This window comes from Tamandua tetradactyla, chromosome 4 (genome assembly GCF_023851605.1).
Source record: "Tamandua tetradactyla isolate mTamTet1 chromosome 4, mTamTet1.pri, whole genome shotgun sequence".
Taxonomy (NCBI): domain Eukaryota; kingdom Metazoa; phylum Chordata; class Mammalia; order Pilosa; family Myrmecophagidae; genus Tamandua; species Tamandua tetradactyla.
The window spans coordinates 166220359-166244017 of record NC_135330.1 but is presented as its reverse complement, the minus strand read 5'-3'; the positions used below and the strand labels follow the sequence as shown (position 1 = coordinate 166244017).

At 35.7% G+C, this 23659-nt stretch overlaps 1 protein-coding gene across 1 annotated transcript in view; it reads right to left on the bottom strand.

Moving 5' to 3' along the window:
- The window catches only part of RAP2A (RAP2A, member of RAS oncogene family), a 37428-nt gene that overhangs the window by 4687 nt on the left and 9082 nt on the right, over nt 1–23659 (bottom strand). The window lies entirely within an intron of this gene.

The following is a 23659-nucleotide window of genomic DNA, read 5'->3' as shown; positions in this document are numbered from 1 at the left end:
AAATGCATGGTACTCTCTGCAGGTCTATTTAACATCACTGTTTATATTTCCTCTAAGAAGTGTTGCTAATATGTTTTCAGAAGGCTATTATTTTTATTTTAAATGTTATTTTAAAAGCTTTATATCCTTCTGTGGATTTAGTATAAATAAAAATATAGCCTCCCCCTACTCTATCCCCAATCCCAGGAGAATGAACCCCTGATTTTTTTAATAAAGGAAGTAAACAGCAAAACTGCATAAAAACGATAACAAATATGTCTGGACACAACTACTCTGTTAGAAGCAGAGAACCATAATAAAGTTAAGGCTTTCTGAGACAGGATTCATGGAACTTTAATCACTCAGGAAACTGAATGATGGGCAGGGGCAATACTTCCACAGTTTCATTATCCTGTCAGGATGGTTTGCTCCACTAGCCCTAACTTGTAAAGCAAACTGTATTCCCAACAGATTCTCATTTTTTTCTTTGGCGTTAGATCTTTGTAACAAGAGGACATACTTTATGTAGTGTGCCATTTAGCAATCTAAAACTTAAACCTTAAAACGAGTGGTGTAAGCTACAAAAAGAGGTAAGTCTGGAACTGGAATATTATCATTTTTCAGGAAATGGATGTACACTTGGACTACTCCAATTCATATCAATGGTTTTTATACGAACTTACTGTCTATTCACTGTGCCTTATACTTTCTGGCCCCAGATCACCCTGACAGCTCTCAACCCTAGGACACAAGGGTTTTTTTTCACACATCTTCTTGGACCCTTATGCACAAACGATTATGTATACACTTTGGCCTCTGGGAGGGCAAATGGCAGTATGAATGCAGGTGCATTACAAAACATCATACATCAATAAGAATATTAAAAAAACAAACACCACCATATATCAGCTACTTCACATACTAGCCCTCTTGACTTCTTACACAGAAAGGATTGGCAGGGAAATACACTGCCAAATGCGAGAGGAGAGATGGTTTCTATCTTTACTTGCAAATTTTATTTGTAAAGATATAACTGCATTTCATTTTTCTGATGAAAGTACATACATCACAGTGTACTTTAAAATACTTTGTTTGGCAGTGGAATAACTTACAAACATTAATTCAACTGAGTAAAACATACTGGTTCAATTTAAGTTAAAAACAAATTTCAGTCCCTGTGTATAGTATTTAATGATAAAATGGAAAGTGGTAGATGCTACCTTCTATTATTAAGAAGTAAATGTTTTAAAGAATATTTTTGAGCTTAATTACAGCATCATATCATGTTTTATATTTACAGAAGAAACAATTTTCTAACATTTAAATTAAAAAATTACAGGATCTGTCACAATACATGTATATGGATTTTTAAAACTACTACAAAAATATCAAATCATTAACAGTATGATACACTATTTGAATCAATCCTCTAAATAAATCTTAACTAAAGTCTGATAGAGAGTCTGAAAAAAGATAACCAGAACACTGCAAAAGTAAGTCCACAGGTGACAGTACTTAACAATTGTTTATAAAGATGACAGTTTAGTCAGTGCCAGAGAATCTACTGTCCATTGAGGTCTTTTCTGAAATCAAGATTCTTAAAACCTTAGATTAATATTCTCAGAATATTTTAAAAGACTGAATAATAGCTTCAGGAAATGGTGTATTATGTACATTTGAGAATACCAGAGGTGATAAATTTTGTCTCTCTTTCTGTTAACACTAAAATATGGGAGAGCAGAAAAGATTCTGAAGCAGGATTTGGAGACTTAGCTTCCACTCCTGCCAATGAAAGGCTGCAAAACTGAGGAAATCACTTACTCTACTCATCTGTATTTCATTTCCTTGTCAATAAAAAAGGAATAATATCAGCCCAACTTAACACCTAAGGTTGCTGTAAATGACAAATGAAATGTAGAGAAAAAAATCAAGTACTAGATAAATGCAGGATAGTGTTTCTCCTCCTAATTCCACTGATGTGAGGCCACAGTTTGAGAAGATATTAGATGTTAAGAAAAGGAGAAGCTGAGTGTGAGGGTTAGAGGAGCTCTTGGCAGAGGGACCCACCAAATCAGAGGTTAGGAGGTGGGGGTCATCCTGAGTCAGGTGAAAGAAAGGGGGGCAATGAAGCAGCACCTGCTCTTGGCCTGTTCCTTCTCAAGTCCCTGGGAGAGCTTCATGGGGGGGGGGGGGAGAGAGAAAAAAGCCTGGTATTGACAGAACAGAGGGGAGGACATGAGGAAATCCATCTCACTATCTGCTGTAGCAACATGGTGGATTAAAAAGAAAACAAAAAGCAAAATAGAACAGTAACAAAAATCAGACCAGGATTCCAGTCCCAGAACTGCCTCTTGCTAGTTTTGTGAATTTAGAAAATTAACTTTATATTTTGGTTCCTCAGTTCCTATATCTACAAAATGAGGTGGGCTAGATAATTTCTAAGGGGCCACTAAACTCTGAAGTTAAAAATCTGAACAGAAAGAGCAGACCTCTCCCACAAGCATCACATATCATTATCATTATCATTATCAGGTAATTGCTGAGCACTTAGCACTGTTCTAAGATCCAACGGCTGATCTTGACAGGAGATATTAAAGTACACATCAAGAGTGATACCAAAATGCAGGAAAAACCTCACAGATCTCATGGGACCAAAACACTGAGCAGCAGCAGCAGAGATCAACTCCACAAGCTGAGAAGCTATTGCCAGCTCACTCTGATACATAAGGTAGAAGTCAAAGATGTGTTCAAGACCTGGGCGGCTGCACCTCACTGATGATATTGTTCAAACACAAATAGTTGGGTTGGTTTTAGCCGTGTGAATAATGAAAACTATACTGAAGACTGCCTGCCACTGCAAAAAAAATTGGTACTAACCAGTGTGTCATATTGAAGTTATTCAACCAGAAATCAAATATTTATTAAGAGCCTGTTATGCCCTAGATACTGTTCTAGGCACTTTGGATTCAACAGTGAACAAAACAATGACCTCTGCCTTCCGTGACTACAGTCTAGTAGAAGGGACCAATAACAATAAACCTAAGTAAATAAGGAAATTATGGGTTTATTAGAAGGTATTCTAAGTGTTATGGAAAAAAAAAAGTGTAGCACAGGGATGTAGGTGAGGGCGTAAGTGCAATGCTGTATAAGATGATCAGAGGTGGCTTCTTACGGAAGGTGACATTTGAGTGAAGAGCTGAAGGAGGTAAGAGTTTGCTAAGCAGGTATCTGGGGGAAGAACATTATAGGCAGAATACGGACTAGACAGTGAAGAAGCTGGTGGGCGCATGCTTGGTGGTTCAGGAAGAGCAACCCAAAACCCTGCATTGTAGGAAACTTGCTCATTTGAGGCTGAATAAAACTGGAGAATCTGAAGGCAAAAGCAGCCTCAGGGTGCCAAATGTGATTTATGACAGGGCCTGATACCTTATTTAAGAAAGCCAGGTACTTCGTTAGAGGTGACGAAAATTCCCTTCATATTCACACTAGAAATCAATGTATTTTTTTCATTAATTGATAATAGTATTCATTTTCCCCTTTTCTAAACACATCATTTAGGGATGCAATTGAAGATCCAAAATTCTGAATTTCATAAATATTTCAATTATGTATTATTGTTAACCTGATTAGGTGTAAGATGGTACCTTGTCCACATTGTTAACATTGGTAGGTTTATCATCAATTTCAGCATCTTTCTCAACATTTCCTTTATGAGCATGACTAGAGTGACACAGAGGCTGATATAAATTAAATAATTTTATTTCTGCTTATAGTCTATGGGAAAATATTTGTTTTTTGACATGAATTTTCATATTTTTTATTGTATTCATGAGCATGATTACATAATGTATAAACAAATGTGCTTCTAAGCAGCTCTGCTTAATGGACTGAATGAAACATCAGAAATAGTGGCTCTAGTATCACTTAGCTGGAGAACATTGATGGGCTTCTTGGTGAGGCAGCTTTGTAAACAAAAATAGCATCTGATCTGTTTAATCAATGCACAATATGTCATTTTCTCCTTTTCTTGTAACTGTCCTGATATGTGTGTATGTATGTATGATTCTGGAGGTATCTAAACCTAGCTAATTATCTGAGCTTAAGAATCAAAAAATAAAATACTGATTCTCAGACTCTACTCCAGAGCTACTAACTCTGAAGGATTAAGACCCAAGCGTGTGTGTGCATACACGTATGTGTGCATGTATGTATATATGTACACACATATATATCATATACACAGACACACATACACAATTAATTCTGATGTTCAGCAGGGCTTAGGAATCACTGATTTAATTTACTACTTTGTGATCCTAAAGAACATTACTTAATTCATGGTTTTATATTGTGGTAAGATCAGAATGAATCCCTTCTTTCCTCATTTATTCACCAATGATAAGGTGTAGACAGATGCCGCAAACTACCAGTTCCTTTAACTTTCCTTTCAAGGGTGCTTATATTATAGCATGTTGTGCCGGTGTGAAGCCATTATGTACCCCAGAAAAGCCATGTTTTAATCCTGATCCAATCTTGTGGGGGACAGCCATACTTTTAATCCTGATTCAACACCATGGGGCACATACTTTTGATAGGATTATCTCCACGGAGATGTGGCATGCCCAATTGTGGGTTGTGATCTTTTGATTAGATGGCAATGTGACTCCGCCCATTCAAGGTGAGTCTTGATTAGTTTACTGGAGTCCTTTAAAAGGGGAAACATTTTGAAGAAACCTCAGAGCAGATGTGGATGGTTGGAGAGCAGAATAGAGCCAACAGAGTCAACAGGAGACCAAGACATGTGGAGACGCAGGGACGAGCAAACGTCACCATGCGCCTTCCCATGAGAGGCTAAACAGCCAGAACCCATGGCTAAGCTAAGGCCCACAGACGCTTAGAGAAGAAACCACTGGCATCAGAAGCCACGGAACCGGGAACAAAGACCAGCAGACACCAGCCACGTACTCTTTCCAGCTGACAGAGGTGTTTTGGATGACATTAGCTTTTCTTGAGCGAAGGTAACTGTTCTAGTTTGCTAGCTGCTAGAACACAATATACCAGAAATGGAATGGCTTTTAACAAGGGGAATTTAATGAGTTGCTAGTTTACAGTTCTAAGGCCGAAAACATGTCCCAATTAAAACAAGTCTCTAGAAATGTCCACTCAAAGGCATCCAGGGAAAGATACCTTGGTTCAAGAAGGCCGATGAAGCTCAGGGTTTCTCTCAAGTGAGAAGGCACATGGTGAACACAGTCAGGGCTTCTCTCTCGGCTGGAAGGGCACATGGTGAATGCGGCATCATCTGCTAACTTCCTCTCCTGGCTTCCGGTTTCATGAAGCTCCCCAGGAGGCGTTTTCCTTCTTCATCTCCAAAGGCTGCTGGCTCGTGGACTCTGTGCATCTCATGGCTACATCGTTCTACTCTCTCTGAATCTCTCATTCTCCAAAATATTTCCTTTTTATAGGACTCGAATAAACCAATCAAGACCCACCCTAAAGAGTAGAGACATGTCATCCCCTAATCCAGTTTAACAACCATTCTTGACTAAATCACATCATCCAGGGGGATGATCTCATTACAGTTTCAAACATACAGTATTGAATAGAGATTATTCTACCGTTATGATATAGGATTTATATTAAAACATGGCTTTTCTTAGGGGGCATGCTTCCTTTCAAACCAGCACAGTAACCTCTTGCCAGTGCCTTAATTTGGGCATTTTCACTGCCTTAAAATTGTAACCTTCTAACTTATAAAATCCCCCATCTCCCTTTGTTTTTTTTCACATGGGCAGGCACCGGGAATCAAACCCAGGTCTCTGGCATGGCAGGAAAGAACTCTGCCACTGAGCCACCATTGCCTGCCCTAAAATTCCCTTTTTAAAGCCCATTCTATTTCTGGTATACTGCATTCCCACAGCTTAAACTAATACACATGTTAAAATAAGGCCAAACTTCATGTGAACTTTGATCATGCTTTTGTCTTCTCAGTCACTTTTTAAAAAGCAAGTTGAGATGCAATCCTCTTTGATTTCAGAATGAGAATCAGAAAGACTTTTAGAGGTCCCCTTGTTCAACTTTCTTTCTCATGGCAAAATCTCATCTACCAAAAATCTCATGGCAAAATGTCAAAACAACTGAAGCTTCAATCCCTTCATGTAGGACCTTAACCAAAAGGTTATATAGTTTATGCGTGAATACTTTTAGCAATGTGTTTCTATCTCAAGGCACCCCATTTTGTCCTTTCTGTCAATTCTGAATGTTAGAAAGTTTATCCTTATACAACAAGCTGTGATCTGTAATTGTCCCCCTTTTCCTCATGCATTCTAGTTCTTCTACTCTTTAGAATGTAGAAATCTTTTTTCTCCAAAATGAAAATAGGTTTTCTTCCCTCCCCCCAGATCCTATAAGTAAAACATGATGATGTTAAAAAATATCCTGCAATATTTAAAGGTAAAGAGGAAAATGAAAAAAAAAATCTTAATCTTGTCACATTAAGAGAATATCACTGTAACTATTTTGGTGTTTATATATCCAGACTATTTTCCTATGCATATCCATATAATAATAGATATGAATTTTTGTAAAAATAAAATTATATTAATTACATTCAGTCTGGCCTCATTTTGACTTTATCATGGACTCTTCCATTTCATTAAATGATTTACATTATCTAAGTAGCATTCCAACTTCTACAATCTATATTATAAATGTATCATAAATTACTTATTCCTTCCCTGTTAATGGCTCCTTGCCTTCCATTTTTCCACTAATATAAACAGCAATCTGATTGACTACCCCTGGAAGTGTGATTTTTGGCTCAAAATATATTTATCCACATACACCATACATGTATACATACATGCACCTATATCTCTAGATAGAGTTATGTTTATTATACATACCCTTCAAGTCAGAAATCAATACTTCTGGGGTAGTTCATCAGACTGCTGTACATATACACACAAACATACACATGCACCCGTTCTCCAAATGACATCCAGAAATTTGTACAACAACCAATAGCGCCTATGTTTAGTTCCTGTTTCTGTCCTCTGGGTTGACAGTTATCATTTTCCAATAAAGTGTTATGAGAGTTCTAAAGTGAGAGGGATGCTTTTGATTACAACTAGAAAGCTCCTACCATAGCTTTCTAGCATGAAGCATCAACATTTTTGGTGAAGTTGTAAAAAATGGACTAAATAAGGCTACCCGCCTCTTCTAAACTGACTAGTTTTAAAGTGACTAAATATTTCATCTCAAAAGGGCATTTCTGGTAATTCAGCTTAAATAAGGAAAGGAAGCCATAATCCTTTCATCTGACTTTCTTGGTTTCAGAATGCACACTGAGGAAGAAGAGAGAAATCTGACTGTGCTCACTGAAAATTAGTAAAGGAGAATACATGATACCAAAAAAATATTCAAAGCTATCAGAGTACCCATAGCAATGCAAATAAAAATAACCTGTGTTCACATAAATTAAGAGCTAACAGTGTATCACAAGAACTGATACTTAATAGTTTGATTGTGACAAGTCAAATGATCAGGGTTAAGATCCTGGGTTAAAATCCACAGGTCTTTTACATGTTGCTTTAAAAAGCCACTTGAGGACTTTCAGTGTGGCTATCATGCAGTAAGCCTACTAACGCCTTTATTACCTGCAAATTACCAATAAAACTCAGGATAAAATATAACAGCCTCTAAAAAGTAAAGTAAAGTAGGAAGTTTGGAGAGGAGAGTCAAAACCCAGAAAAAGAACAGTATGGATGTGAATTTCCCAGTTTTTCCCTCTTTCCCTTGTGGCCTTGAGCTGAATGTGGTACTAAAACTGGGAGAAAAACTGTCTTTCTAACAGATCAGGGTAATGGGATCCCCTTTGAGACAGAGAGAGAAGTGGGTGGAAAATCCTCATTTTTCTTTTCTTATTTTCATCACCTTGTGCAGGGTGCAAGTAGAATTGTGGTGGGGTAGTGCCATTAGCTGACTTCATTAGAAATTTATCTTTTCGTCTAGAGAAACTGAGAAAAGGGCTCTCTGAAGTCCAATCCTATTTTAGGGCTTATTTGTCTTAAACCTTACTTAAATTCTATATCACTAAGAATTTGACGTTTGAGTTTTCATTCATTTATTTCTTTAGGTTCTACTAGATATTGTGCTAGGGACTGGGGATAGAAGACAAAGTCCTTGGAGCTTATATTCAAGAAGAAAATGGAATAAACAAGCCACCAAGGTAATTACAGGCTGCAACAGTTGCTACAAAGAAAATAAATGCTTTTTAATATACAAAGTAACTTTGGCAGGCCAATTTTAGATGAGGTGATCAAAGAAGGCCTCTCTTAGGAGATGAAATTTGAGCTGAGGCTTGAAGTCAGCCCTGGGAAAAACTAAAGAGGGAACATTTCAGACAGAGGCAAAAACAAATGTAAAACACAGGTAGGAGGAAAATGCTAGGCTTATTCAAGGACAGTAAGGAAACCAGCATGACTAGAACCTAAAGAACAAGGGGAAGAGAAGCATGAGATATCATTGCCTGAAGTAAGGCATCTATTTAAAGAGCAGAAGACGCTGAAGGTTTCTAAGCAGGGAAGTTACATGGCACATGAGTTAGAGATCTGTGTGGCTAGTATGCAGAAAATGGATTTTAGAGCCACAATAGTAGAATCAGGATGATAGTTAGGAGGTGACTGCAGTGTTCCAGGCCAGAGACAATGGTGACTTGAATTGGAATGGTGGCAATATTGATGGAACAAAAATTTAGGATATATTCTAGGGGTAGAACCAACAAAGACATGATGGATGCCTGAAGGGGGCAGCAGGCAATGGTTTCGGTAAAAAAAAAAAAAAAAAAAAAAAGAGGACTCAAGAATGAATCATACATAAACTATTCATTTACTTTATTCATTTATGTAAGGTCCCAATAGGAACTACCATACACTTCCTACTACCTTCTGTTTCTAACACAAAAATAAATACAACATATTTATTGCTAAGTTTTTCTCTGATTTCCACTTTTTGCACTATGACTATATTTTAAAAATTATTCTGAAATCTGTATTAGTTTCCCGGGGCTACCATAACAAAGCACCACAAATTGGATAGCTTAGAACAGGAACTTACTCGCTTAGTTCTGGAGGTTTTCTAACCTCCAGTCTAAAATTAAGGTTTTGGCATGCCATACTCCCTATGAAATTAAGGTTTTGGCATGCCATACTCCAGAGAAGAATCCTTTCTTGCATTCTTCCTTGCTGCTGGTAGCTCCCAGCTTCCCCTAGCATTCCCTGGACTGCAGCTCCGTCACTCTAATCTCTGCCTCCATTTTCACGTGGCCTTCTTCCCTGTGTCTTTGTCTGCATGTATAAGAATCCCCCCTTACCCACCAGACCTCACTTTAGCTTAACTAATTCTCTCTGCAGAGGCCCTATTTCCAAATAAGGTCCAATTCACAGGTATTGGAAATTAGGTCTTGAACATATCTTTCTGTGAGGCATAATTCAACTCATTTCAGCATCCAAACCACTAATCTTTAAAAGAAACTTTTGTATAGTATGGATTTCTTAAGAAACAATAAAAAATATATAATTAGTGTTACTTTCTTTTCCATATCAAATGAATAATTTACGAAAATTTAATTTTTCAAATATCTTACCCCAGGTTAATTCACTTCATGCTTTTTTAGTATTATTTCTTGATCTTTAACTATCCTTTGCCAATTACCTGGAAATCTTTTAAAAAATGTTTGTTGTTTTCCAGAAATAAACTTTTCAAATGTATGATAAAAATAATTTGCCATTCAGATTTTGCATTGTTGAAGGGCTTTCCTTCCACACATACTCAAATTTCTCCTAATAGAAAGAGAATGGGAGTTTAGCCTTTGACTTTCACCAAATACTTATACATTTTTTCCAGGGGTTTATGAATAATAATTATCAACACTGGAATTGTACCTTTTAAAGCTCTTCCAGAACCATCATTTTAATCAAGTAACATCTTAGCAAAAATTCACCTCAGTTAACAAGCAGACTAGAATACTTTTTGGTAAAGGGATGGTACACATAAATACAACTGCATTGCTTGGTCCTATGGAAAAGATGAATGATACCCAATTTTGGCCTAAAGTAACTAAAGATACTTCAATTCCTTGAAAAGAACAAAATGATCACAACTTACCCAGTATAAAACAGATTATATGAATTTAGTTTTAAAAACTAAAAAAGAAATATCTAGGCCTAGATGGTTTCCCTGGAGAATTCTACTAAATTTGTTTAAAGAAAAGTTAATACCAATTCTATATATTCTCTTCCAGAAAATGGAAAGGGATGGAACACTTACCAATTCATTTGATAACGACATTACCCTGATAACTAAAACCAGACAAATACAATACAAAATGAGGAAACTATAAACCAACATTCATCATGAAAATAGATGCAAAAATTCTTAATAAGATTTTAGAAAATAAAATTCTGCAATATAAAAAGATATTATTGTCTGTGACCATGTGAGATTTATTCCATGGATGCAAGGCTGGTTCAATACTCCAAGGTCAAGCAACAGAATTCAGGCTAATGGAGAAAACTCATATGTTATTAATCAGTACAACAAAGGCATTTGACAAAATTCAACACCTATTCATGATAAAAACACTCAGAAAAATAGGAATATAGAGGAACTTCCTCAGCATGATAAAGAGCATCTATAAAACCCTATAACTAAAACCAAAGAAACTGCCCTGATTTATTATTTATCTAATTTACTACAGTCCTGATATTTCCTCGAAAAGCTGTGTGAAGGAATAAATTACTTTCTGCTTGCATCCACCAAGTCCAGCTTGTTTGTTAATAGTCATATTTACATTTGAGTGTTATGAAGTACTACAGTTTATATGCTACAGGATGTTAACAATGTGGTTAATTTGATTAAAAGTAAGACCTTTAAAGAGCAGAAACTCTAGTTCTTTATAAAGAGGTAGACTGTTACCATAAAACTTGTGTATCACTTAAGGTGATTATAGAAGTGAATGGACATGACTGTATTAAGTGTTCAAGCAGCATGATGAATAATATAACCTACATTCAAGTGTTCAGATTATCTCAGATAAACAGATGGATGGAAGGATGGATAGAAAGATAGACAGATATGGTAAATGCTAAACTTGCTGATCTTGGTATCGGGGGAGTATGCTGGAGTTCTCTGTGTGGGGGTTTGTATTATTTTTGTGATTGTCCTGTAAATTTGGAAATATTTTAAATAAAAGTTAAAAGAAAGGCAAGGTAATATTATGAATTTTATGCTTTACATTAAAAATCGTTAAAAAAAAAAAAGCTTTGAGTACAAAAAAGGGAAACTTACAATTAAATTACAATTAAATTCTTAGCCAGGACAATAAAGCTAAAAAAACAATAAAAATGGTGGTGGTTTGGAATTAAGTGCCCCAGAAGAACAAGATCGTAAACTTAATTCATTCCTGTGGATTCTATTGTAAATAGGACCTTTGATAAGGTCCCTTCAGTTAAGGTGTGGCCTAACTCAATCAGGATGGGTCCTAATCCTATTGCTGGAGTTCTTTACAGACAGAATGAAATTCAGATGGAGAAAGCCATGGGAGGCAAGAAGCTGGACGTCCACAGAACTAGGAAGAGAAGGGAGAGGCAGCCAGGTGCACTGCCATATGACAGAGGAGCCAAGAACCAAGGATCACTGGAAGCCAGCACCTGAACGCCAGCCTTTGGGAAGAAAGCATCGCCTTTACGATGCCTTGATTTAGACTTCTCCCAACCTTAAAACCATGAGTCAATAAATTCTCATCAGTTAAGCCAACTCTCTGTGCAGTATTTGTTTTGGCAGTCAGAAAACTAAGACAGCAATAAAAACAAAAACAAAGCAATGTAAACAATGCTTACATTCATTTAAAAAGTGAATTCAATTTAGTAAGGTTGTGGACACAAGGTAATAAAATATAGAAATATAATGTATTAGAATTACAAAAAAACAAAATAGAAAATCCACTGAAAAATAAACCATTTACAATCGCATCAAGCAATATCAAATATCAGTAGTAAATCTAATCAGACATCCAAGACTTCTACAATGAAAATTACAAAAAAGTTCTGAGGGAAATTAAAGAAGACTAAATAATTGGAAGAGTACACTATAATGATCATTTATTTGAAGACTTAATATCATTAACATATAAGTTCTCCCCAAATTGACTTAAAGATTCAATGCAATCCCAATCAAAATGCTAGATTTCTTTTTTTTTTTTTTTAACATTGTTTATGGTGAAATACAACCTATATCCAAAAAAGCAATAAATTTCAAAGTACATTTTAAAAATTAGTTATAGAACAGATTTCAAAGTTTGGTGTAGGTTACAGTTCCACAATTCAGTTTTTTCCATCTAGCCGCTCCAAGACACTGGTGACTACAAAGAAACATCAATATAATGATTATACTCATTTATTAAATACTAGCTTCTCTGTTATAACCCCTCCTTCTCCTTCGATCCTTCTCCCAATCTTTATGGATATTTGAGTTATACCCATTCTAACTTTTTTCATGTTGAAAAGGGTTGTCAACAGTATGAGCCTTGACATACTCTTATGTCAACTATTCTTAGAGAGATTGCCACCTCTGGGTTTCAGGGCATATCTGGTCTAGGAACCATTTGGAAGTTTTTAGGTTTCTAAAATGGAAATTTAGTGCATGTGACTTTTGTAGGATCTCAGAGCCCTGGGTGTTCTTTAGGGTTAATAGGAATGATGTTGGCAAACCTTGGGATCTAGCAATATCTAGCTGAAGTTTGCATAACAGTAACTTCCAGAATAGCCTCTGGATACTATTTGAACTCTCTTAATAGTATCCAGATTAAGATTATATAATATATAATTATATAATTATATAATAATAGTATCCAAATAAGATGATTTTTTTACATTTCTTTTCTTGGTTTTGGTCAGGAAGGCATTGTCAATCCCAGAGTGCCAGGACCAGGTTCATTTCTGGGAGTCATGTCCCACACTACCAGGGAGACTCACACCCCAGGACATCATGTCCCAAGGAGGAGGGAGGGTAATGATTTTATTTGCAGAGTTGGGCTTAGAGAGAGAGAGCCCACATCTGAGCAACAAAAGAGGTTCTCTGGAAGTAACCCTTAGGCATAATTATAGGTAGGCTTAGCTTCACCACTACAGAAATAAGTTTCATGAGAGACAGTCTCAAGCTCAAGGGCTTGGCCCATTAAGATGGGAGTCCCAAAGTCTCTCTTTGAGAGAGTATATGGGGTTTCCCATGTAGGAGAGTTTAATTAGTTCCATATTTTTTCTCCAGTCCCTCAAGGGACTTTACCAATACTTTTTAATCATCTGTTCAACATACTTTGGGATGTATCCAGGTATTACATTAAGCTATACAGAATTACAAGCCATCATTTCCATCCTGGGCTCCATGTATTTGGGTTGTTTAAACAAACTATCCAGACAGGTTGTGGGCTACAGAAAATTTAGATTCTGGACAAAACAAAGCTCTATTCCTTTGGCCTCATATAGTAGGTGAAGTTCTAAAATACAAACAATGTCACCCTTTACCCTGTATTTTGATTTACCTTAGTCCCAACCAGACTGGCTTCATTCTTATCTGCCAGCAGGTTCTTTGCATGTGTAAAATTAACAGACTGATTCTTGGAATGCAAATGATTCTATGGGAAGCAAAAATACCTAGAATAGCAAAGGCAAATCTGAAGAATAACAACAAAGCTAGAGGATTTAAACACCTGATATCGAGACTTAGAAAAAGCTACAATCATTAAGTGTGGTTTAGGCATAAGAAGAGACAAATAGAAAAAGAGAACAGAATAGGTAGCCCAGAAACAGATCCACACATAGATTTACCTGACTTTTGACAAAGGAGCATCTAAAATTCATTGGGAGAAAGAGGGTTTTTTAAAAAAAGTGGTTCTAGATCCACTGAATATCCACAGCCAACACAAAACAAAACAAAACAAAACAAAAAAAACCTTGACTCCCTATCTCACACCATCCATATAAACTAACTAGAGATGGTGTTCTAGTTTGCTAGCTGCCGGAATGCAATATACCAGAAATGGAATGGTTTTTAAAAGGGGGAATTAAATGAGTTGCTAGTTTATAGTTCTAAGGCTGAGAAAATGTCCCAATTAAAAAAAGTCTATAGAAATGTCCAATCTAAGGCATCCATCCAGGGAAAGATACCTTGGTTCAAGAAGGCCGATGAAGTTCAGGGCTTCTCTCTCAAGTGAGAAGGCATATGGTGAACACAGTCAGGGCTTCTCTCTAAGCTGGAAGGGCACATGGCAGACACGGTGTCATCTGCTAGCTTTCTCTCCTGGCTTCTGGTTTCATGAAGCTCCCCAGGAGGTATTTTCCTTATTCGTCTCCAAGGTTGCTGGCTGGTGGACTCTGCTTCTCATGGCTATGTCATTCTGCTCTGCTATCTCTGAATCTCATTCTCCAAAACGTTTCCTCTTTTATGGAACTCCAATAAACCAATCAAGACACACCCAAATGGCGGATACATGTCGTCACCTAATCTAGTTTAACAACTACTCTTGACTAAATCACATCATCCACGGAGATGATATGATTACAGTTTCAAACAAACAGTATTGAATAGGAGTTATTCTACCTTTATGAAATGGGATTTTGATTAAAACATGGCTTTTCTAGGGGCATACTTCCTTTCAAACCAGCACAGATGGATTATAGAAGTAATGTTAAATAATAAAAGCTTTTAGAAGTAAGTATGAAGGACAAATACTCATAATTTGAGGGTAAGGAAAGATATACTGACCAGGATACAAACCATATAAAAGACTCATAAACAGGACTTCATTAAAATTAAGAATCTATGATTAAAAGAAATTATTTATGTGTACCTATGTGACACCAAAGACTCAGAGTCAGAGTTCTGTACCTTTGAAAGTCAGTATTGCAACATACAATAACTGTTAAAGGAGCCAAAAAAGAGACCAAAGTTCAATTAGAAATAAGAATGAAGTCAATTTGGTTGGGACTAAGGTTAATCAAAATACAGGGCAAAGGATGACACTGTCTGTATTTTAGAAGTTCACCTACAGTATGAGACCAAAGGAGGAGAGATTTATTTTCTCGAAAACCTCAATTTTCTGTAGCACACAATCTAACTTAATCAGCCAGTTCAGTTAAACATGGAGTCTAGAATTGGAAATGAAGTCTTGCAATTCTGTATAGCTTAATGTAATACCTGGATACATTCCAGAGTATGTTGGGCAGATAATTAAAAAGCATTGGTAAAGTCCCTTGAGGGACTGGAGAAAAAGTATGGAAGTATTAAATTTTCCCAGATGGGAAATCCCTGATAGTCTCTCAAACATAAGGTACTTCTAAGGTAAAAGGTCAGCCTTGATCTTCAGGCTGGTTCTTATGAAAATTATTTCCATAATGGAGAAGCTAAGCCTACCTATAATTAAGCCTAAGAGTCACTTTCAGAGAACCTCTTTTGTTGCTCAGATGTGGACTTTGTAAGCCCAATGCTACAAGTGAAATCATTACCTTACCCTCTACTTGGGACGTGAAGTTCAGGGGTGTGAATCTACCTGGCAACATGGGATATGACTCCCAGAAATAAACCTGGCCCTGGCCACCATGGAATCAACAATACCTATCTGATCAAAAAGGAGAAAATAAAAAAAGTGGCTAAGAAATTTCAAATAGAGTTGAGAGGCTATTCTGGAGGTTACTCTTATGCAAGCTTCAGTTAGATGTTGTTAATTGCCAAGTTATGCCACGCCCCAAACAACCCTAAAGAATACCCAAGGTTCTATCTGAGACCTTATAAAAGTTTCACTCACTAAGTTTATTTTTCAGAAACCTAAAACCTCCAGTTGACTCCTAGGCCAGATAAGCCCTGAAACCCACAGTTCTCTCCAAGAGCATCAACCAGTTGCATTCCCCTACTCCATAATATCAACATCCCTTTTCAACATATATAAGTTAGAATGGTCATTGCCCAAATCTCCCTAAAGATTGGAAGAAGGATCAAAGAAGAAGGAGGGGTTATAAAAGAGAAGATAGGATTTAACAAATGAGTATAACTATTGAATCTATATACATATATATTTTTTTTCTTTTTTTACATGGGCAGGCACCGGCAATCGAACCCGGGTCCTCTGGCATTGCAGACAAACATTCCTGCCTGCTGAGCCACCATGGCCCGCCCTGAATCTATATATTGATATTTCTTTGTAGTCTTTGGAATTTGTTTTATAACTATTAGTTAAATGTACTTTAAATTTATTGCTTTTTTGTATATATGGTATATTTCACAATAAAAAATGTTAAAAAGAAAAAGAAACTATTGAGAGTAAAACAGCAAAAGGCATTGTGAAAACATATCTGCAATATATATAACTGACAAAAGATATGTATCCAGAATGTACTTTTACAAGTCATAACAAAAAAGATGATTTAATTTTTAAAATGGACAAAAGAATGAACATTTTTCAATAGAAAACCAAATGGCCATTAGGCACATGAAAAAGGTGCTGAAACATCACTGTACATCAGGGAAACAAAAATTAAAATAACAATGAGATATCACTAGAATCCTAAGAGAATGGCTAAATATAAAAGGCACTACTAAGCGTGAAACAGGATGTGAAACAGCTGGAACTCTTGTTCATAGAAACACAGATAAGTACTACTCTGGAAAATCATTTGGCAATATTTACTAATGATGAACATATGTATACTGTATACTTGATTACCCATTAATTCTACTCACAAGTATACATCCGGAGACAAGTACATGGATATTCACAAAAATATGCTCTAGAATGTCCACAGCAGCAATATTCATAATAGTCCCAAAGCAGAAACTATACAAACGCCCATCAACAGTGGATTAGACTATAAAATTATGGTATATTCACACAAGGGAAATACCGCACATCAATGAAAAAGAATTAACTACTACTTTATACATCAACATGGATGAATCCCACAAAGAGGATGCTGAATGACAGAAGGCAGGAGTTCAGTACTAGGTAAAGTTAATCTTTGATTATGGACATGACTGTGATGAAGCATGAGGGAGCTGTTTGCGTGGCTTGAAATATCTGTCCTACAATCTTTATCTGGGATCTCTTTGCATATGGCTGTATATATAAGATTTGTGCACTTTGCACAAAAGTTATAAAAGTTAATAAATGAGGTAATTATATAAACAATTTCCTTTTAAAACAGGAATAGTAAAATAACCTTTGAGATACTGCATGCACATGCATGCTGATCATGGTGTTTGTGAGCATGATTAAATCAATCAGTTTATTACTTGGCTAAATACTGTTACTCAATTTTAAATTTCTGTCCAAGTCTTATGCTATTTGACAGACGTAAAAAATGACTTCTGGCTGAAAACAGAAAGCATAAGGAACACTAACATTAAAGGGTATGTTACTGGAAATAAAAATGATAATAATCCTAACATTTTCTTCACTACGACTATGAGATCGAAAAATTGCATCCCTCTGACTTCAATTCTTTTTAGGCACATCAAGATGCCTCAGTTCTTCAAAAATCTATGTAAAAAAGAGAAAATGTAGTGACTACATTTAATCTGCCTTTTTATAAGAAAGAAGAGACTATTCACCTGAATTATCTTTATTATCCTTACAATAATTATGTTATTTGTAAGGAAGAGCTCCCAAGTAGAAGCCTAAACTTTGCCATTTAGAAACCAAATGCAAAAATTATCTAAATAAATCGGTTCATCTTTTTTTAAAAGCCTAATGTGCAAGATATCCAAAATAAGGCAAAGAAAAGCAGTTCTGAGACTATTTTTGATACTTTAGTGTGTCCAACTTACATTTTAACCTACATTCCATCACCAAATAAAAAATATGTCATTTTGAAAGTCAGTCAATAAAGCATGCTTCTTCTTACATAACTTAAATAGCAGGGAAAATTCAAGCTTGGGCATATATACGAAGAATACCCAGCTTTCTTCTATCAAAGACAAAAGGTATTTAGATGTTAAACATGCATTTTATTTTAGTGAGTATTGAAATCGGAAACCTGTGCATAAAAAACAATCCATCTATTGTACTTGAAAAGACTACACTAAGGCAATGGCTCTGGAATATGCAAATTATTCATTACTTAGATTTACGTCCAGATTAAATTACAGGATATATTGTCCCAATATTCCTTTCTTTCAGAATCCTTGACAAAAATGTTTATGAATGAAGAATTAATATGCATCTAGTACACAGTTAACAGAATTTAATTACAGTTTAATTAAAACTACTTTTTTACAGCTATGTCTGAATGGAGAAGATTTAAAGATGTTTCAAAGATTTAAAGATGTTTCAAAACTAACACTTTCTAGAAATTTTTAAATTATGAACAGAAGAGTATTTATCCTGGGATATTTTTCTACTACTTTAATGATCTTGAAACATTTCAACTGTCAATTCAATAAGTGCAAATAGCAGCAAATAATGCAAATATTTTAAAAAGCTGAATCTCTGTAATCCAGCATTCTAGAAAGCTCAGGTTATTAGACCACCAAAATTAGCATTTCTTCTCTCCAGCAATAAACAAATTAGAAGTTGGGAGTACAGAGATTATACACGACATGCTATAACTGGTTGCTTTAACTGGCATAAGATTGATTGGTACCATCTATTAAAAAGGTCTTTTCATTCAAACCAGAAGGAACAAGTGGCAGATAAAAAAGGTAAAATAAAACAAACGTACAATGCAGAAAGGAAACTATCATTATTGGCATAGATCATACTGCCCAACAGCAGCCTATGGAGAACGACGAGTTTCAGATACAGGGTTCAAGCCAACAATGAAATAAAAGAAGTTAGAAACAGATAGTTCTAAGAGATCACTGTAGGCTCAAGGAAGAACGGGTGTTAAGCAAAAAATTTCTAACAGTTATCAGATACGGGATGAGAGGTTGAAACGACAAGTCTAGTAAGCAGTGATTACAGGGGATGGCCACAGCAAGAATGACTGGGTAAGAGAAAATCTGTCCCTTCATTTTTCATTTCTACTAGAAAAACTCTTTCATTTCCAAACAAACTCATACCTAAGCTATTTTAAGTCTCCTTAGGCTGTCAGGAATCTCCCACACCTGTATTCTATCCTATATGCCACTTCTCCAACAATCATCTTAAAACATTGCCTCTACACACTCCTTTCTTCCTCCTATAAAAAGGTGATAGCTCTCCAATGACCAGGACACAAAGACTATCCCTATTAGAAATCAAGGCCAACAACAATTTGATCACTGGATAAAATCAAGATGGAGTGCACTGCAAGGAAGAGAAAAATGAGTTTGAAATCAGAGGACATATAGTTGAGTCTTAACTCTTCTTCCTTGTATATGTCATGTTACCTTTCAAATGTATATGGATAGATTAATAATAGTTATTATCATATTAAGGAAAATGATGTTGATAATTTTATTAATAATAGTTAACACATCTGTAGAGGGCCTAATATATGCCAGACATTATGCCAAGCAGTTTACATGAATTACCTATGAAAGTATTAGGTATACTGTAAATTACTACATACATTTAATTATTCTTTCCTAAGTTCTTTCAAACCATCTAGAATCTTATTTATGCTGATACAGCTGCAAAAATGTGCAAAACTTGTTTCTTGGTATTTTACCTCCTGCTTCTGGCTTCAATCCTCTGGTAATGATGACCGAATCTAACTATCCAGTCTGAAGACCATCAACCCTTGTAGAAAAGATTTGAGAAAAACAGGATAGATACTATTCCCTTTAACATCATAGGCTTACAGTTCCCCATCTTCTCCAAACAGCAGAAGTATCTTTCTTATCCTATTCATCTTCTTGCTACTAAGTCAAATCACTAAATATGAGCCACTGTTACGGCAGTGGAGGCAACAAAAAGAAAAAGGGAAAAAAGAAAAATCTCTGAATAGAATTAACAGTCCTGAGTTAAAAGTCTCATGCCAGCCTTAAACCAACTGCTTCCTTTGAAGTTCAACCTGGGACTTGAGGAAGGCAAGGGCCATGAAGGTTTTATATGTAGCTGTATCCCCAGTACTAGAATCAGTTCTGGATACTTATAAGCATATAAAGTAGAATACATTAATGTAGTGATGATTTGCACATTTGTTTACAGTATGTGAGTAATGAAAATGGTTCTGAGAACAAAGCAAACATTTCCGTGGTCACCAGGCTGAAAAGCATTTTTGAATGTAAACTACCTAAAACATTTTATTTTGTATTCTTTATCATGCCTTGTATCAGATAATGAAATGCTTAAATGGATTTGAGGTATAAGGAGTCTCTAGAGACTTGGGGGGAAAATGTTCAAAGCACAGAATGTAATGACCAGAAGGGACATTTATTCATGAATTCAACAAACAGTTACTGTGCTTTCGATATGTCAGGCATTGTGCTACGTAATGTATTATTAAAATTGAAGCAGAGTACCATCAAGTATATGAAAGAACATTTTTTTTCTTAACATAAATTAGATGGTATATGTCAACTACTTTTATAAACAATAATGCATTGTGGATAGAGAGAAGGGGGAAGAGGCAGTACAGACTATTTAGAACAATTGCAAAGGGTACATACAAACACACAATCGACTCTCATACGCTTTAGTAGTTATGTTCAATAAAGTCAACACGAATAATGAATTAGTGAATACCAAACTATTGCTCCTAGGGGAAGTGAAGGATTCGAGTCTGGTCACAACATTTCATTAATCAGTCAATATATAATCTTGTTTTATGTGTGTGTTTCTGTTTAAAACACCTTACTTAATATATATTATTGATTCATTAACAATGACCTCATAGCCAAAAGCATTATATAACTCATGCCTGAAGAAAGCTTATCAAACCCATGTATTTTCTCTGAAAGGCTGTGATTTCACAGCCTTTTTGAGCTTAGAAACACTAGACAGCACTTCAGCACTACACTTTTAAAAAGGGAAATCACCAACAAAAAGCAGGAGAATGTGAAAAATGTGGCAGTAAATACAGTGTGATAAGGACAATTGTTTTCAGTGTGAGAACTGAAACAATAAGGCAAAGTGTGCCACCTTGTTTGACATCAACTGGGAATGTATGCTTTGGGTGACTCAAATTTTCTGCCACTCTGTTCATGTCCTTGAATGACCAGGAAACTGTCACCAAGTATTAATTTTTTTTGTGTTTCAAACAAATTTTAGCAAGTAGGCAAATTTGAAAATACAGAATCTGCAAATAATAAGAATTGACAATACTGAGATTTTCTACTTAGCTGTTATATTCTTAATAAACTTAAATGTGATCATTAAAGGGTAATTAGTCTTGTGTGGGCAGGAGCTTTAAAATGGCACAGTAAAGATAAATTCCAAAGGCAGTTGGTAGGTGCTTGCATCAATTTGTCACTTTTTAAGAGTTAAGATACTTTCATTCATAGTCATTCAATCTTCAGTAAATTTTTTTTTAACTTCTTATTTGAAGTAATTTCAAACTTATGGGAAAATTGCAAAAATCATACAAAACCCATACAGAGAACTCCACTATATCCCTATCCCACCAGATACCCCAATCCACCAATTTTAACATTTTGCCACCTTTGTCTTTATCTATCTATTCATCCATTCATCCATCCATCAACTATCTATCTATCTATCTATCCATCTATCTGCTGAACATCTGAGAACAGGTTGCACACATCGTACTCCTCGAACACATAATACTTCCATGTACATTTCCCACGAACAAGAATATTCACTTATGTAATCATCCTAAGTAGTTATCAAGTTCAAGAAATTTAAGGTTGATATAAAGCTTACTTTCTATATTCCATTTTTTTGTCTATCTAGTATCATGTATTGCATCTGTCGTTATCTCTTTGTCTTTTTTAATCATAGAAATATATATAAAACATAAATCTTCAATAAGTATTTTTAGAGCTCTTTACAAACAAATCCAAAGGATTAATAGTATTATTTCACCAAAATAAGTTTCAAAATAATGTCATGTTTATCTAAAAATGTATTTTTGTTCCAAGTAATTACTGTGGCTCAAAAAACTATTCCAAAACTTAATGGCTTAAAAAAAAAAACCGTATTATTATATCTCTTGATGTTGTAGGTCAAGAATTTGGGCATAGCTCAGTTGGGTGATTCTTTTGCTCTACAAAGTATTTGACTGGGGTCATTCAGTGATATAGTTAGTTAGTGGTAGGGCTGGACTGGAGGCTCAAAGATAGCTTCACCTATAGTCCTAGTACCTCGGTGGGAATGGATGGCATGGTAGCTCCCTTTCCCTCTTCTGATTAAAGGAGTCACAAGCCAGACCAGATTCAAGGGGAGGGGAAACATCCTACTTCTCCATGGGAGGAATGCAAAGAAACTGCAGCCGTCTGTAATCAACCACACTTATCAAAAAAGATGTTATCTTTTAAAATACTGCTAAACTAGCAAAATTTCCAGTCCATAAGAATTTGTTTACCCAAATTAACAAAGTATACAAAAAGATACTGACCAGGTCAAAGAGACTGTTTCTATAGACTGGATGCCACAAAAATATATATAAAATGTAATTCAAATCATTATGATTCTAAAAACAGCTGACCATATAATTTACTGCCCAAACTGAGGCACTTATGAGATGCAAAGGGCATGCTGTAAATAAATATGCCAGGGCAACAGGCATAAACTGCTCCAGGTAAACAGAGACATACGGTTACTGTTGCAGAAAAGGGAACAGAGCAAGCAGTTGTACTAATTCAAAGGGGGGGGAAAAATATATATATATATATATGGAGAGAGGGAGAGTGGAGAGTGGGGTATGTTAGAAGTCAATCAGCATAACCTATTAAAAAAAACTTCAGGATTTGTTATTTTAGTAGAAGGTACTGATGGGAGCAGTAGAATGAATCTCCTTCCCCCAAATATTCCCCACCTACATATATGTACATGTATTTCGTTCAATAAAACCAAAAAATATGCTCAGGGTAGCCTTAGGAATAGACATTTTCTGTCATCAAGAACAGCCTTTTAAAATGCATAAGCCTCTGGGAGGCATCCTATCATAATTAAGGTACTGATTTGTTAGGAAGGGATGGGAAAAACATCCCTTGTTGCCTCTCTCAGGGTAAATACTGCTAGCGGATCATGACAGCATTTTCCACTGAGCCCACACTCAGCTGGAGGAGCCTTTCTACGCAGCATTCTAGGCAGCAGGTACATCTAACAAAATTAATACTCTGTTTATACCCTTCCTTAGAAAGGTAACAGGACTCCAGGAAGGGTTGACAGCCATTTCAGAGGAAGAAATGGGGTTTATGCAAACATTACTGCTCCTAAATGCAGATGACTGAAAAAAGTCTTGTGTGTCATTTAGTATTATGCATAAACTGAATTAACCACTGAGAAATCCTTTTCTCATTTTCCACTCCTCAAAAAAAAATTTTTAATAATAATTTCTAGTTTGCTTTCAAGTATGTATGTATGTATAGATGTAAATATGTACTTATGTATATACGTATTTCTCTTAACAATGGGCATCTAGTCCTTCAGTACACAACATATATATGTATATTATGTTAGCATATTTTTAGTTGTGCTGATGTAAAAACAACAAAAAAATGAAGATAAAGCTTATTTTCCATT